Raw genomic sequence first — 12,698 nt, forward strand, 5'->3', positions numbered from 1 at the left:
GAGTCGAACAAACGTCATGGATTTAGATTTCATGAAAACGATGGGAAAGTATGTGATTCTCGGCAGAGAAATCAAAGTAATGCCAGTAAGGAACATATCTTTGGGGTGAAATCTGAACTTGATAACTACGGAGTGATTGTTCTCGCATTCCTTTTTAATTGTGTCGGATTTCGGCGACAATAGTCCCTGAGATTTTTTTTCCCCACGAAGTAGCCTTTTAACCAATAAAAGGATTCTAAACCCAGAAAGGGGGATACGTATATATATATCAAGGGGAGACAAAGGAAAGCAGAGTTGGTCGTGATAGTCGACTGGTCGTTGTCATGTTGGAGTTGGTCGTGATCGTCGACTGGTCGTTGTCATGTTGGAGTTGGTCGTGATCGTCGACTGGTCGTTGTCATGTTGGAGTTGGTGGAGAGTTGTTGAGCTGTTCCAGAGTCGGAGCGTAGGTCTTGTTGGCGTGAAGGTTGTGTCTACTGATGTGAGAAAGTTGGAAAATAAACGCAGAAAGAAGATGATAACAAGCAGAGACATGATATTGATATCGACAGATCGCCCTGGAGAATCCTCAGAACCTCGCAGATCGCCCTGGAGTTTTTGTTGGTAAGTTCGCCCCTATATTATAACAAACTGAACGGAACCACCAAACAATAACACCTACACCCCCCTCCCTTTTTTGTATTGTCATTACCAACTGACATCTCTCCTCCGAAATACATAACCTGATAAGGTTTATCTTACTGTACATAGGCACTAGGATATAGTGCCAGCACTATACATTATTGAATGTGGTAATGTTAATTACAATTAAGCTTACATGTCTACTTTACACAATTACCTAAATATTCGGAGAGCAAGAGGCCTATTGACGCATTTGAGTACGAGCAATGAATATCTAATAAAGGCCTCACGAAGAACACAAACCAACTAATATGCATGTGCCAAGTATGTCTCAACTTTTAGTATGTTGTGCAATCTTCAGTATATCGCGAATAAGGTACAGAGTCATACTCTTTAATACTGAGAAGCAACCAGCCACTGCTTTGATTCGTTTGTATCATATATGTTTATGGCTAATAAATCATGTTTTGTTTGTTTACTCTAGCCTCTTGACCATTCTCTAGTTACACATAAGTCACAGGGCGCATTATAGCCTTAGATGCTAATGCGCCATAAAACTCTAAAACAAACAAACATAAGTCAAAGAATAAGTTTTAATGCAAAAGAACCACTATTTGCGGCCATTCTGGAGTCTAATCATCTGAAAAGGGACCAGAGTGGAAATCACAGCGCATTCTTGTTGTTGCGGATCTATCCTCCATGTTTCAGGATAAGATTTGAGGACACGAGATTGTAGTCCTAAAAAAATAAACCACTAGTCGATCATATAAAACCCAGGTTTCCTGGAATACTAATATTAGTGATAGTCCTGCCCGGTAGCTTTATTTTATGCATTGAATGTTGAGTAATTGTATGAGTTGATTGTCTTAATCGTTAGGTGATAAAGGTTATCCCGCAAGCACACTATAACGGGAAAGTCTGTGGAACAGACCGATCAATGTAAATAAAAAGCGTAATGGTTTAATGGACTGCCCGAATGTCACGTCAATATTTGATAATGACTAAAAGGCAAAAAACTGTAGCTGGCCTTCACGTATTTTAATTTTGTTGCTTATGGCAACTTCGAGGTGAAGGAAAACATTAATAACGGCTCGTGTGTGCGTGTAAGGAATTACTCATGTTATGAGTCGTTAGTTAGGTCATTTATATAATCTTCCTATATAGGAACAGTCCAGTACATAAAGGTGACACGTGTAAAGGTAAGAAAGCGGTCAACATTTTATGCATTTAGTTTCTTGATATATAATTTGTATGATGACTTTTAGTACAGCTTAAAAACGGTTTATTACAACACATAAGAATTCATTATTTTATAATTTCTGCTTATCTACATTTATTTCATTAACTAACAAACTTTTCGATTCATCGGAAAAAAGGTGTCTGGTGAAGTGCATAGGCCAGCGCTATTCAAGTGGCAACCATCTGGATAGTTTTGTGTGGCTTTCAAGTGTCTAGAATTTTTTTATGCGTCCTGCGATTTTATCTGGATTTCTACAATGCCAAAATACCACGAAATCTCTTCCTTTTGGGGGACAAAAGTTTATTTTTACAACAAGGAAGCACAGGCTGTCAAAGTTACTGAATGGCTAGTGGAAACGCGCGAAGGTCACGATAGATCACTAAAACCAGACTATGGTGTTTTATTGATCTATCGCATAACCTGAGGAGCTGATTTGGGAAGCAATTTTGAGGGTAAAATTTCTGAATTGAACCTTTTGTTTATTTTTTTCAAGCTTAGCTTTTGAGATAATAGTGCATAAAGTTTTGACGCCAATTTCTGTTTTTATAGACGATCGTATAACTTATAAAAGTATAGGTATTTTTGCAAATCCTATAAAAAGAGCTAAATGCTAATATACCCAGATGTTGCTTGAGTGGCATAACTCGTAGGTAATCTAAATATATTAAAAGAGGAGCATTTGTAACCTACGTCATATCTAAAAATCTACTTATTTCCAGTTGCGAATTAGATTCAGATGTAAATCAGTCGTTTCGTGGTATATTCCTTCATCGACTTCATCAGCGACTGCTGTCGTTGCTACTTCACCGTTACAAAGAGCAAAATGGCCAAAGGTTTGATGTACGTGGGTAGATAGTTGGTAGAATCTGGCCCTCGTGGGTAGATAGTTGGTAGAATCTGGCCCTCGTGGGTAGATAGTTGGTAGAATCGTCATCCTCCCTAAACCGAGTGGAAAGACTTGAATTGGAGTCCCGTCGATGATATGAGAAATTTTTATGAGCCTTTTTTACAATGCGGCTGAGTTAGTCGATCTCAGGCGAGGGTAGCACGGTTTTTTCCCTTGAAAACGCGGGGGTTTTGTCCAGCAAACAGAAAATCGACCACAGAATACGCGCAATTTACTGACAATATACATGGAGTCTGCGCGGTAGCACAGTGGTATCGTCACCTGGTGGAAAAGACCTGGGCTCGAATACCGTCGATGACGCGAGGAACTTTAGTGGGCTTTTTTCACTACGTGGCTGGGTTAGTCGGTATCAGGCGTAGATAGCAAGGTCCCCCCCCCCCCCCCACAGAAACTGTAGTTTTTTCGTCCAACAAACAGGCAAATCAACCAGAGAACAAATGCAATTTACAGACAAAATTAATATGGGTAGATGTAATTGTTTACAGGGTACCCTAATATCATTATTTATTTATTATTATTATTTTTTTTGACAATATACATGGAGCAATATGGTCATAGTTGCTGACGCTCCTAAAACCCTACTATAACAACAACATGTTTTCTGTATGCCAACCACCCTTTATCAATTTTGCTCTTTGTAATGGTGTTATCTCAGCGGTATTTCGGTGGTAAATTTCTGTGGTAAATTTAATTTCTGTTAACTATCAGAGAGACAAAAACTGAATGAAAAGTGAATGCGAGTATAGCCAAATTTATATAGCGGAAATTATTAGTACACGTAGTGCATGTCAAGACATCTTGCAGTAAGAGTATGAAGCGTGATAGCTATACTGGCATTACTGAGAAACAGGACAGAAAGAATATTTCAGCACATCTTATCCAATACTGGCAAAATGAATGGAACCAATCAACTAAGGGGAGTGTAACAAAACGCTTTATTCCAAATGTAACACTCACCTATCCTAAACTTCCCCCCTTGGTTCTTCCTGGGGCTCTGTGCCACATGTATAATCACTGGTCTTGGATCACTCAACTTCAAACTTGCGACTTCGTACATTGCCATAAGAAGATCACACCTTGCACAGGCAACTGCCTTATTTGATAACTAGCCTTCTGATCATTCATCTTAACCTTCATCTCTAAAGGGCACTCTCTTCCCTCGGGAAGGTAACAAAAATAGAACTTGATCGGTACCCTCTAACTGAAAACAACCTTCATGGACATGGCACCCATAGTCTTGACACAACCCAGCCAGCCCTGACTCCCTGCTAACCTTCTTTTAGGTTAGGATTTGCTAAACTAGCATGCTCTGGGTAGGATTCATTACCACCAACCAAATAACCTCCTCACCTTGACATTTTCCTGGCTGAAATTTCTAACTCAGCTTGGTGGATAGGGCTCCAAGGCTTTCTGACCCGAGCAGACCAATGACGACCAATCCACGGTAATCATGCTGGGTGATTTTCTCTCCAGCACCCTGGCGGTTCTTCCATACTTAACCCTTCGGCTGATGGAACATCTCCAGCTCCAGTGAACTTATAGCTGCCGCCTTCACTACAGCAGTTATTCTTTTTCTGCTTCACTCCCTTCTTGACAATCTCCCCGTGCTTACTTCATTTTTTTTAATTTGGTCTTATTGTTTTATTTATACAGTATATATTTTTTGGTCTCTGCCTAGGAAACTCATGCCATCCTGGTGAAGACCATCCACAGAATGATGGGCAGCCTGGCAAGCTGCTAGCAGTATCTGCTGGCAATGTGAGGTCTCACCAGGGCCCTACAGCCAAAAGCCAGAACCCAACACAATACTTCATACACAACACTTTCTGGCTTTCACATACTGTGATACTCTTTGTTTCCATAGAGTTCATATGGAGCAGATGTGGGAACCACGGAGGTGCCTTTTCCCTAACACCATGCACATGTGTGTTGGTCTGCGCGGGTACCACAGTGGTATCGTTATGGTTTTCCCCACACTGGGTGGAAAACGGCTGAATTCGAATCCCATCGATGACAAGGAACTTGCATGGGCTTTTTTTCATACCGTGGCTGAGTTAGTCGTTCTCAGGCTTAGACAGCAAGGTTTTTTTTCCCCCAGAAAAACTGGGATTTTTCGTCCAGCAAAGCAGGCAAATCGACCACCGAACACACGCAATTTACAGACACAATACACATGGGTAGTTGAAAGGTAATTTCCAGGTGACCCTAATATAATACATATTATATTAGGGTCACCTAATATAATTATTATGTGACCCATTATTAGGTGACCCTAATATAATACATATTAGGGTCACCTGGAATATAAGAGACAATATAATATCCTAATATATAATAGTTTAGTTTAGTTCAGTGGTATCGTCACAGTCCTCCCCCACATAGGGGGGAAAGGCACCGGTTCGAATCCCGTCCATTACGTGAGGAACTTTTATGGGCCTTTTTCACTGCGTGGTCGAGTTAGTCGGAGGCGTAGATAGAAAAATTTTCCTCCAGGAAAAACTGAGGTTTTTCGTCCAGCAGAGCAAGCAAATCGACCAGAGAACACACGCAATTTACAGACAATACATATCGGCAATTTCAAGTTACTTTCTAGGCGATTCTGATAAAATAATAATTTAATAGTTCAGTTTGTACATGTGGGTACAGTCAATAATGCAACTCGTCTAGTCACAAGAAGTTTATTTGAGGTATGAGACTATTGTGAAGTATTGTGAGTGTGCATAGGAGAGCGTTTCAATTTCACAGAGCAAATAACTAAGAAAAAAAATACGAACATTGTAGGCGAAGCTTAGAAGAGTTATTATATTTGATTGGGACATCAAAGGAAAAGCATTAAATATGTTATATGACCCTCTTTTTCCCATCATCACCTACTGTGTTTCAACCCTCCATTATGTTTGTAAATTACGTGTTCTCTAGACGATTTGCTTGCTTTGCTGGACGAAAAACCCCAGTTTTTCCGGGGGGGGGGTGAACCTTGCTATCTACGCCTGAGACCGACAAAAGCAGCCACGAATTTGAAAAAGCCCATAAGAGTTTCTCGCGTCATCGAGGAATTCGGACCCAGGCCTTTTCTACACGGTGTGGAGAGGAAGGTGACAATACCACTGGGATACCGCGCAGACGGATCATTCCTTTAACACATTTGTAGTTTCTGATTTAAAAGGTGGACACGATTTAGGCTAGATAGTATTGTTATTGTTATTTTTTATTATTTATTATTATTCTCTTGATAAATAAAATTGTATTGTATTTATTATTATTATTATTATTAAGAATAAGTTAAATCTTAGAACAAAAGTAACCTTATATTATGCATTAGTGGACTCCCAACTCAATTATTTAGTAAATATATGGGCACGAGCAAATAAAACAGAAATAAGGGCAATAGACAACTTAATGAATAGGATTCTGAAACTTTTAATGGGGACAAACTCTTGGAATGACCTGAATAAGAGAAGGCAATTTTTGTTGAAACATAAAATATTGTATCCAGTTCAAAAACTGAAGTTAAATCTATTCTTAAAAAATCTTTAAACTATTTTTGAAGAGTCGAATCTGCAAAGAAATGTCTCACATAATTTAAGGAACCCAAAAGCAATTACTTTGCCTCACCCTAGGATACTAAATAGATTTGGAGATAGGCACACAATGAATGTAATAAACAACTTGTTGGCTAGCATTGATTTCGGGCTCAGGAGAAGTTATCCCATCTCCAAATTAAAATTCCTAATAAGAAAATTCTTGATACTCAATGACACAGTAGATTAGAATTGATATGCAGATAAACTACCTCTGTTTACAGTGTGGAATATACTATGTGTAGTGACTTCATAGTCTTTTCTGTAAGATAACAAATTTGTACAAAACTTGTAAAGGAAGAACTACAACTTGTTGTCAAGAAATTTACTTTTCTTAACAAGTTCATTTATTGTAAACGAATTCTCTTAATAAATAAAATTGTATTGTATTGTATTGTATTATTATTTATTATTTATTATTATTATTATTATCATTATCATTTATTTATTATTATAACTATTTATTATTATTATTGTTATTATTATTATTAGTAGTAGTACTCCCCAAATTCCAATTGTGCACTACTTATATCTGTGTGACACAACGTCTCTGATATCCCAGCAATATCTGCCTTTGATGTCTTGACTAGCACTTCAAGCTCATCAAATTTATTAACTGACTCCGCGCAGTGGTGTACATGAAAGTACACATGCACCTGTTTCTACTCTTAGTTACCCTAACACAGCCTATGTATTTATTTGTTCCCCTGTGACTCCAAACAGTCCTGGAAATCTCCATTGCCTTGCTTTCCATGCTGCTGCTCATTCTAATAGAACCAGTGCAAGAATCACTTTTGCCTGCGGCCACTGTTAACCTTTTAGTCTGTGTATTCCCCAAGCTAACATGCCTTTATTACTGTCTATGGGTGCGGGATTTCTTTTCCTGACCTCTTGCCCTTCTCTCGAGGCGGAATTTTGCTGGTGATTGGGTTTGGGCTCCCTAGGTACGGGATCGTAGCATCCACTAGTCTTGCACTTAACCAGTGGAGTTTGGATGTTTTTATTTTGTTATTTTAATTATTTATTTATTTTCTGTTTATTTACTTTTCTTTTTTCTCGTTGAATGATCCCAAACTCGTTTTGGGATCATTCAACGAGAAAAACCACCTACCCGTGGTACACGGACATTGGGCAGGCTTTCCAGTGATCGCCTGCCTGGTGACAAAGAGGCCAGAAACAACTAAACATCACACACACACACACACACACACACACACACACACACACACACAATATTACGCAAATTTCAGGCCTTCTACAGTGCTCTGTAATCCTTACATTAAACAAAAAAAAATTAAAAAAAACTATTATATTTAGGCTACCCGAATAACTAAGTTCATCTGCCCTGCTGTGTCTTATGTCTGTTAATTGTGTGTGTTCTAGGGTCGATTTGTCTGTTGTGCTGGATGAAAAACCCCAGTTTCTGGGAAAAACCTTGCTATCTACCCTTTACGCCTGAGACTGACTAACTCAGCCACGGAGTGAAAAAAGCCCATTAAAGTTCCTCGCGTCATTGACAGCATTCGAACCCGGGCGTTTTCCACCCGGTGTGAGGAGGACGGCGACGCTGCCACTGTGCTAAGAGCAGCAGACGATCACAATATACAAAGGCGGAGTTGAATTGACGTTCAGGTACCGTCCCATAAAAGATACCTATACATGTCTACATATCTAGGCTATCTAGTAGAACCCGCCTCCCTGTGGCAGGGACGGTAATCTGATCCATTGGGATATGTGAGGGGTGAAAATTAAACACTGACTGATATTTTATTCCTCTTGGTCAGAGCTAAGAGGTAGTGTTCTCCTGTTTTAATTATAGTTAAATAATTTTATGTTGATTTTTAATTTCAAATTTTGTTTTATTCACAGCAACGAAATAAATAATGTAAATCTATATCAACGTATAAACTACGATTTGGATAGTGGAATGGCTAAGGTGTCCTGAATGGAATGTACATGCATGTAAAGCCCAAGGTTAGACTTCATTGAAGCAGAAGTAATTAAGAAGCTCGCAGAAAAACGCAATCAAATCTCCTCCTTAGCTTGTACAACCATTGCTTGGAGGTTGAATTTTTTTCCCTGATGACTGGAAAGAGGCCAATCTACGCCTCATCTTGAAGAGTCCGACTAAGCCACCAGAGCAGCCAGGGTCATACAAACCAATAGCACTTCTCCGCGTTTTAAGAGTTCGGGTGAGCCAAACTATTATTTTTAGGCCACTCGAATAATTAAATTCATCTGCCGTGCTGTGTGCCTTATGTCTGTTAATTGCATGTGTTCTATGGTCGATTTGTCTGTTTTGCTGTATGAACAACCCCAGTTTATTTCGGGCGAGCCGTTCGGGGGATGATGGCCTTCGACAGTTCCTGGACTCTATCACAAACTTAGACACCAAATACTTCTTAGTAATATCAGGATTTCGCCGGGGCCTTTCACCTGCTCTGGTGGCCTAGTATACTTCGGAGACTCAGAAGTTAGCATTCCAGCAAATCTTTACAGCTGCCTACAGGACTATCTGCGCAACAAGTGTGTTACAGTCAGAAATGCCTATTGACAAGTCTCCAGAAATGTCTACAGAGGCTGTCCCAGGACTCTGTCCTTGGCTCATTCCTATGGAATGTGGTTATGGACGAGTTTCTGAACCTAGACCTGGGTGGAGTTTCCGCCTAAGCCTTTGCAGAAGGTTTGTTCCTGACAATCACTGGAAACTCAAGAACACCCCTGGAAATAACAGCCAAAGAAGCCCTAACAAAGTTACAAGAATGGACCACCCTCCATAAACTTCATATACCCCCTGATAAAACGCTCGAATTTTACTCAGAGGAACCATTCAAAAAAGCAGGCCGCCTCAGATTAAAATTGCTGGTAGAACTACCAAATTGGCAACGGAGCTGGAGTACCTTGGGTTCATTCTCGACCCCAAGCTCACGTTTTACTCGCATCTAGACTACAGTCACCGCAAAGTCAGGAACCACACTGCAACAGTAGCGAGAATCAGCAGGTCTGGCTGGGGCCTCAATCTCCGCTCACTGCAAACGTTATACAAAGTTGTATTCATTCCCACTAAAACCTACTGGGTGGCCTCTGGTATCATCGTGCACTCATTGTTCGTAATCAAAATAGCTCACCTCCATTCAGCGTAATATCCTTCTCACCATCACCCGTGCCTGCTGCACGGTAAGCAACCCAGCGCTCCAAGTCCTGGTGGAGGGTTCTCTCCTGTACCTGGAGGTAATTCTTAAAGGCGTGCACTACCGGCTGGCCTTACCACCATCCTGGATTTCACTATGAACCCAGCAAACACCATCAAAGACAAAAAAAAAAAAAAAAACGTCTTGCAGTCCATTTTTTAACGCCTGGAAAAACAGATGGAATACCACCCCCAAAAGCTCCATCATTAAAAAATTCTTACCTCAAATAGTCCATATCTACCCTAAAGTTCCAGCATAGTATAGCCCAAGTTTATACACTACATTCCTGATAACAAGCCATGGATCCATGAATCACAAAGTTGCCTCTCTGAATATCATGGGTGCCCCTTACTAGCTATGCGGCGAAAACAAAGACTGAGATCACCTATTCTATGTCTGCCCACTCTACGAAGACCTGTGAGTATTGCTCATAACAAAAATACACGCCTTGCTTCGAGGAAGTGAACATCTTCTGATTAATGAGGAAGAGCAGTACCACACTTCCTCTGCCTTCGTACATGATCTGTTCACGAGAAGATCACTGATACAGCATCCTGGAACCAATGCACACTGATCGACGCCATCTTCTCAGATATTGAACATCTCCACCAGATTCGACTATCTTAACCCAACTGTGACTATCTTCACCTCGATGGGGACCATTTCCCCCTACTGGACATGATACTCACGTCGCTTGAATTGCTAAACCCGGTAGTGTCACATTGACTCTAGGATAGGATTTTCAAACCCAAAATCTAGGGTAGTATCTCATTTCCAAGCCACCTGACGATCTCACGGTTCTCTCTCTAGATACGTGACTATCTTTCTCATTCTCCGGAGGGCCGTCTTCTTCTACTTTCCGCCTTAGGTCGGAGAAATCCCACCCAACCTATGAAGGATGCCTTCCCCTTACATCCGTCGTTGCTCTATCTATATCCCTTTTCCTTCATTCTGTTCAGTACATCCGGTACTCCATCTTTTTTTTTTTTTTTTTTTTTTTTACTTTGTCTCTTTGCAGGAAGTTCAGGCGACCCTGGCTGAGACCAGCCAGAGAATTATAGGCAGCCTGGCTACCTCCTAGCGGTGTGTGCAGGCAACGTGGGGTACCTGCTACCAAAAGCCAGAAAACCCAACACTTTCTGCCTTTCACAGTGATACTGTTTGTCTCCATAGAGTTCGTATGGAGCAGATATGGGAAACTACCTGAGGCGCCGTATCCCTATCACCATGGGTGTAAGTGCGATACATTATTTTTTTAAATTATTTTGGTAAAACTTTGCAAAGTTGTTTAGGCATACAATATTTAATCCAATCTCACATTAAGTTGCAAAGATGAACTCCAGATGCTTGAGTCTTGGATAAATGAATGAAAAATATTGGTGCAATCTTGAGGATAAAAAAGAAATTAATATTCGTTAAACAATGTTTTCTCTTCATACGAAACACTAGTGACGTTCATGATTTTCCTGCCTCAGTATAGTATCATTCAAGTAAACAAACTAAGATTTCTGAAGAATTAGAAGAAACTATATATTTTTTTGCTTTCTCCCTTTAAGGAACACGCTCTACCTTCACGCAGAGTTTCCTCGGCATTGCATATTTCAATGTTAAAAATAAACTAAAATTGCACACACCTTTGCTTTTATTTTTATTATCCTCGTTTTTACAATTATCTTTTCTAGTTAAATGAAGCGTTTTCGGGAGCACGTGATAAATATAGCGGTATTGCCATCGTCCCAAGAAAACCAAAGGCAGGAACCATCGAAACGCACCATCTTGGAAAATGTCAAGTCAAAGTGGCATGCTAGGAAATTAGGAAAGTGCTTCATATACCTTTTGTGCTCGTGTGGCTTTTGCTACCAAGTCTACCTGTTTCTCTCTATATACTTTTCCTATCCTGTGGTATTAGTGATAAAGACAGAATCTACGGATATAGAGATTCCTGCTGTTACTGTCTGCAACAGAAATAAGTGAGTTTGGTGATTCTGTAATTTCAAAAATAATATTATATAATTAACAAGAGAGAGTTTAATATAATGAATATTGTAGCTTGAATATTTAACAGTATCGAATATTGTTCCTTCTTTCTGAAGTATTTCATTATGTCACTGGTAAGTCATCATGGTTTACCACAACCACAACTGGGCAGCAGTAATTTTTACTTCCTTCCCGAGTCGTCTATCCGCTTACTTCATATTGGGTCGTTACTTCTAATATGGTCAATATGGTTACGGGGGGGGGCTATTTCCTCTTCTTGAGATCGGTTAACTATAGTCCTGATTTAAGAGACTCTAAAGGCTTCCTCCAGCCACAAAATAGAATCGAATCCAAACTCCTTCGAACCAGTAATAAGTGGTGGAATACTGTACCCCTCAACTGCCATGGACTACTGGTACATAAGTTTAATTAATGACACATGTTGCTTGATGTGCGCATGTAGTATAGATTAAACAAGGATTTGGCCAGTGCTAAGTTTGAATTTTGATTTATATCAAATATGAGTAAGAATCCTCTACGTTTCATATTTCATATACCCACTCAGCGTTGCCCATCAGATGAAGCAATTAACTAGTGACATATACTGTGTCTCAGAGACGAGAGTTGATCTCTATACTTGCTTCCTGCTTAGGTTCTGAGCATATTCAAAACACGTAGCGTAGTTAGATGTTGTGTACACTGCTCGATAAAATTAACAGAATACGTAGAAAACGTGCATGGTGTAACTTGCGGCGAAGCGAGACAAAATTTGGTATGGTTGGGTACCATAGAATAACGATGAAATGAGGAGACAGCGAGAAACTTCGGGCAGGTATAAGGGACCATTTAAAGGGGTTATAAGAATTATAAAAAAGATCACATTACAGAAGTCGATACAAGATGCTCGAAAATATGGTCGCATGATATCAATACGGCGTATTATCCCCTTCAACGGCTAAACAGGCCCGACAGCGATGAACCATGCTCGATATGAGGGTGTCTATAAGACTGTGTGGCAACAAATCACCTCCTTCTACCAGGGCAGACCTTAGCTCACCAAGTAACCGAGGAGTTGGCTGTTGGCGTGCAATGCGACGCCCAATGACATCCCACACATGTTCGATCGGATTTAAGTCCAGTGATCGTTTTGACCACGACAGTAGTTGGATATCTTCAGTTTC

The 12,698-nt window shown here is 40.1% G+C and overlaps 1 pseudogene; it reads left to right on the forward strand.

The window, feature by feature from the left end:
- Window positions 1-361: 361 nt before the first annotated feature.
- LOC150079148 (zinc finger MYM-type protein 1-like) overlaps window positions 362-12,698 on the forward strand; it is a 35,906-nt pseudogene continuing 23,569 nt past the window's right edge.

The sequence above is a fragment of the Mastigoproctus giganteus genome, chromosome 10 (assembly GCF_048544385.1).
Source record: "Mastigoproctus giganteus isolate SK-2022 chromosome 10, ASM4854438v1, whole genome shotgun sequence".
Taxonomy (NCBI): domain Eukaryota; kingdom Metazoa; phylum Arthropoda; class Arachnida; order Uropygi; family Thelyphonidae; genus Mastigoproctus; species Mastigoproctus giganteus.